We start from the raw sequence: 6,000 nt of genomic DNA on the forward strand, positions 1-6,000 counted from the left end.
AAGAAAAAGAAGGCAGTTGGGCGAAGAGGCTCGCTGTGTATCCCTTTGTGCCCAGAGCATGGCAAAGGTGGCATTAGGAGTTCATATGCTGTTACATACTTCAAAGTCGGCATGTATATGTCACATCAGTGAGAAAAGTTCAGCTGGAGCTTGTATCTTCTTAGCCATTGCAGCCAGTAAAGCCCATGAGACAGAGCTGTAGGAAACTAGAGTTCATTCATTCGGATGCTCATGAACTAATGGGTTCTCAGGAGCTCCAGTGCTCCTCTACTGCTTTTCATGATGCAGTGAGTGGTTTTGAAGGCTGTAAGTGTTTTATAGAAGCAGACTGGTTTTGTGAGATTTTAATATTTCAATTTTTTTTGTATTTTTGATAAAGGGAGACTCTCTCTCTCATATGCACTCACAGAAACACTAATAGGACTTGCTTATTGGGAAAACTGACAGAAAGAGCAGTCAATAGGCAAGTTCCTGCAGTTCTCCAGCTATGCTGGTGTGCATGCTGTGTAGACACTGCTCCAGAATAATCAATTGATCTGCTTTCATAAAGGAGGAGTTATTCTGGAATTATTCTGAGCTAGTGAGTCCACAGTAAAAATAACTTTATTCTGGGGAAGAATATTGGCACATAGAGGTATGTTATCATACCTAGATACATGTTTACTTCACCGTATCTACATTATTCTATTTTTCTTTATAAACAAAATGCTAATTGTTCTTGGCTTGCTCCTTTTCTAGGCTTGAGGCTTTTCTGTTCATGACCACTGTTCTGCTCTTACACCGGTGTGTTTGGAAGTTGAAGGGAAGCCTTTGTGGTTCCTCTATTTACCAAAACAAACAAACAAAAAGAGCAAAATGTATGGCCATGCTGATGACCAGTATCTTGCAGACCATGTGGGAAAGATTTACTTCAGAGGAGTTGTTTCAGTTGGTCAGGTAAGGAGAAGAAAGATACAGCTTGAATGAACAAGAAATTTCTTTCCTACCAAGCTTTCAGCTGCAGGATCTTTCTCCCCTGTTACAGCTGCGTTCTTCAGAGCACCCTTCATCAAAGACTAGCCTCATAAACATGCTGCACCTCCTCCTTCTCACTTCACGCCTGGACGAGTCCACTAGGTCTCTGCGAGGCAGTGCTTCCCAAACGCCTCCCAGGAGTGAGAGGAGAGGGCAGACAGAGGAAGGCGTGGATGGAGGAAGATGGGCAAACATTTGGAAAGGCATAGTTAAATCTTGATGTGCAGCAGGAGGAACATTCAAAATCACTAATTGTTGCAAGAAATAATTGTCTTCTCCACTGCTGACCATCATGACCATGCTAATGAATTCATTTGACCCACACATTTGCTTCCTTTTGAAGAAAGAAGAGGGGATTTGTGTTTGTCCTGCCCAGCCTCCTCTGGGGGCTCACTCAACCCCTGCCCATGGCCCAGGACCCCGTTTCAGCTCCACCCAGAGGTGTCAGTCCCTGCCCCAGTGACACTGGAGACACTTCCCTGTGGAGAAGTGAATCATCCTCTTTTGGCTGGCTTCATGGCTATTCCTCACTTGTAGGAGCAGATGTTACAATAAGCACCAGCAACAGGAGGACTGCTGTCATCAGCATCGAAGTTGGACTGTCTGTCTAAATAAATAGTTGATCATTTTCCTGAGTGTATTCATCTTAGTTACTGCAATGCCAAAGTGTCATGTCAGGTGGTCTGGAAATGTCTCCTAATTTCACAGTGATGAGTCCAACAAATGGCAAAAAGAAAATGGTTCTGGTTTAGGAGAAGAGCAAACCCCATACCAGTGCCCTTTCTATCACCCAAGACTTGCAGATAAAAACAAGTCAAACAAAGGCAGCTTCTTGGCCAAGTCTAATATTCTCTTAAAATAAATCACATCGGAAATAGCATCTGGCAATAGCATAGCCCACCACAGTTCACACCAAGTCTGGTCTGGATTAGGGACTTCCTGAATCATGGAATAGCTTTCCATGCTTCCTAACAAGTGGTTTGGGGTATTTTTTTCCCCTCTTTTTCAGGTTTTGGTTTCCTTTTATCAGATTGCTGCAACTCAGAAGAGTATGTTTTCTATTCCTCTTGCCATGGATCAAACTCCAGCACACTTTCTCCAAGTCTCAGTTCTAGAGGAGCTCCTGGAAGGGGCTCCAGCTCTTCCACAGGATGCAGTGGGACAGCAGTCTCACTAGTGTTTAAAGGCTATCGTGCAGACACATCTAGGAATGGTATGCTGCTGCGCAGAGGGGCAAGAGTGGCAGCTTTTTCCTCTCTAGCACAGTAAGTGGAAACTTACAGGGCTGGGTATCACAAAACCAGCAATGGAGCTGAGCAAGAGCATAGCCAGGAAGGACAGATCATGGGCAAGATGCCATTGTCAAATTAGCCACAACTTGGATGGGTTTTGAGGGGTTTTTTTGGCTGTTTGTAGAAATTGATTCATTGTTCCTTTCTTCTCTGGATGGAATTTTGGGTTTTTATTCTGGACAAAGCTGCATAAGAATATAGTAATTGCTGTCAGGGCTAAAACCAATTGGAGACACAACAACACAAACAGAAAACAAATGAACTAAACAAAGGCATATCAATATGATTACAGTTGAATCAGAGTTGTACAAATGGATTTATTTCAAATTTGGGCATCTCCTCATTTGTAGAAGTCAAATAGGTAAGATGTGCTGGCCGGCTTTTTTGTCAAGCAGACAGAATGCCTGCTGAGTGGTTCCTGGAGCTCCAGCCTGCAACATTTGGATATAGGGCTCTCCTTCATGTAACATAAGATGGTGATGATTTCCACAAACTCAAGTGTCTTTTTTTTAACCTCCTGTACCGGGTTACTCTAGTTTACGTTTTGATTAAAAAAAAATAATATTTTGTAACATAATCTTCATAGTTTTGGGGTTTTTTTTTAAACACGAGCTGAATGTTAATCCTCTCTGTCAATTAAAATGTTATCTGGTGTTATTCACAGACCTTTAAACTGAGATCCCTCATTTTGGCCTCGTGCCAAGTCACAGCCTGAGAAATGATTCAGCTTTGCTCATGAGTCCCAGGTAGGGTATATCCCAGGTTTAAACTTACTCTACTATTGCTTTCTAGAAGTTGCAACAGATTGGTCCAAGTTTATGACAAAAGAGCAGTTGAATAAAACCCAATCCTGTCATTCTAAAGACCTGGCATTTCCTGATTATATTATATAGGGAGAGCCAGGGGATGCTTATAGCCAAAGATATACTTAGCATGAGGCTTCTCTGGATGATCAGACATTGCCTTCTAGCTTTGAACTCGGCAAGCTCTGCAATGCAAAAATGTGTTTTCCTAAATACCACCTCCAAGGAGATGGCTTTTGTGTCTTCAGAAACATCCACTGCCTCTTTGTGTTGAGTAGCGCTGAGCCGGCAGTCAGAGTCAGACAAGTTCCCGGGTGAGCTGTCGTGGAAGACATCCTTTGTGAGCTCCTTTGAAGGTTTGTGGTACGTGCCTGGGCAGCAATTTCCCCAGTCTGGTGAAGTGGGAGTCAGAATTTTTAGGCTTTTCGATTTGGATTATTTCTGCTCTATACCAAATATGATTTAATGATACATTAATTAAAATTAATCTGTCACAATAGTTTAGGCGTAAGCAGAAGGCATTTTTTGCGCAGGTCGAAGCTGAAGGAAAACAGCGAGGACTGGAAGGAGGCATGTTCAGCAGCCGCTCAGAATTACTGGCTAAAAACCTCACTTTACTGGCAAGGGAGAATGAAACATGCAGGAGCAGAGGATTTTGCAATGGGAAGAAGCCAATTGCAGAGAGAGGAGGATCAGACTGCGATTAGTTGTGAGAGGTATGAAGCTTCTAATTATAAGGGCAATCCCCATGCTCCTCCCCTGCAGCCGGGTAGAAGAGGATAGAGACTCGGAGCAGAGACACAGGGCCTGGCGTTTGGGAGGAGAGCTTCCTCCATGTCTCACACTCTTAACAGGCTCTTGGGAAAACTACAGGGAGATTAATTTTCCCGAAACACAGTTTGAGGCTTTCCCCGAGCAGGGCCGTTCTGCAGGTACCCAGGCAGTGAGCTGTGCACAGACAGCGGCGTGCTGCCCTGACGTTGTGATGGGAGCTGGGCAGCGACCTTCCCGGAGATTAGACTGAAGCTGTTCTTGACACGTCTGATAAACTTGTGCTGCTGGTAAATATGATAAATTATATGTGGATAATTTGTTTAAAACTTAATGTATTTGCAAGTGAAGTGTTAGGCCTTGGAGCCCTCATTCCCGTAATTATTTTTCATTTTCAACTTGTTCCCTATGGATTAAATCTCAGGACTAAGATGCAGAAAACCTCCGGGCATTACCTTTTTTAATGAAACGTTTTGATATCACCGGCAAACCTTGACCCAATATTAAGCTCATGTTTCTGCAGCTGTGAATAACACATTGCATAGAACATAGTTCTGCTCCCCGCTTGCAGCGCAAAACACTCAGCAAGCTAAAAAACTCCACAAATTCCTTTCAGCTATTTTTCAGGGTTTATGCAGAGTTTGGAGGTTTTTTCCTCCTATGGGATTGTATACGAATCTGATAGAGTAATAAGTTAACCTAATTGCTTTTTCCTTTAGCCTTCACCCCCACCAGTTCCCTACAGCCTTTTTATCCTTTGTAATGTCTGGAAGAGAGTACTGCCACGTGCAAATGGGGCACTTAGCCCAAGTGGAACCTCCTTGAAGACAAACAATAATGAAGTTGTTACCGGTTAATGGTTTTAATTTCTAAATACTTTTGGGGAAAAAGAACCATACTTTTTCTGAAAAAATATGTCTGAAAAGCAGAGTTTCCTCTTCATGAGAACTCTTGCTTTTTCCAACCAGAGTGGCAGCAGCTCAACTAACAAAAATACCAGCTTCCCTGACAAGCTGCAGACGAATTCAGTGGCGAAGGGTGAGCCCTGCCCAAACACCGTCACAGTGAGCCTGTGTAAGGTTTTTCAGGCTTCAAGCCCAAGATGTATGAGCTTGAAAGCTTGTGGAGTGAGGGCTCTCGCTGGCTTCCCCCTCACTGCTGCAAAACTGGAGGAAAGCTCTGGTTAGGTGGATGGTTCCCTGGTTTCCAGGGTCCTGCCGCAGAGACATCTGAACGTAGACTGGTATATGGGGGTCAGCCCTAGCGTGAAGGGCTCCAGAGACCTACCAAGCAGATTGCTTGAGACATGGCTCCTGAGCGGGTTAGATGATCTTTGGACAAAGTGGTCCTTGAAAAGCAACGAGGTTCCCGGTTCCAAGGCAGCCTGCCAGCAAGTAGAGTTGGTTTGGAGCTAGGCTCTGGGATGATGAAAGCTCACCAAACCAAAGTAAATTTAAATGAGCGTCTTGATACTGACACACTGACTTTGCTGGAACATTTCAAGCAGCTCTATGTTCATAACTAGCTTCAGAAATAACAACCAGTAAGGGACTGACTTTTTGAAATGATTTCCTGAGTGATACACAGTTTTAGAGATTCTTATTGCACAAGTATGTGTTGCTGCTCTGCTTTAGATTCTGCATACCTGAAGATGCTGGCTCTGTGGGGTTTGATTAATACCACGGGGTGCTATTTAAGTCAAGGAAATGTAACTTTTTTAAAATTACATGTCAAGTCCTCAGGCTTCCCTGCAGTATATAAAATCTCAATTGGCAGGTTACATGCCATAATCTCTTCTGAAATATTTCATTAGACATTTTTATACTTACTGTAGCTGTTTTTAAAATTCCTGTAGCGTAGGATAAATGGCATTATGTTTAAGAAACTCCACCTTGGAGGTGTAAATTTACTTATTCACATTATCCTAAATTGGCTAGAACACATTTCTCATTGTTCCCATTTAAAAAAGAAAGAAATCCAACAAAACAAACCAACAACAAATCACAAAAACTAAATCTCTTATTCTTAAATTGCTTATGTAAGTCCTTTACAAATCAGTGGAAGAATGCAAAATATACTGCATAGATACCACAGTGAAACACACGGTTTTGAAGGACTAT

The sequence above is a fragment of the Grus americana genome, chromosome 2 (genome assembly GCF_028858705.1).
Source record: "Grus americana isolate bGruAme1 chromosome 2, bGruAme1.mat, whole genome shotgun sequence".
Taxonomy (NCBI): domain Eukaryota; kingdom Metazoa; phylum Chordata; class Aves; order Gruiformes; family Gruidae; genus Grus; species Grus americana.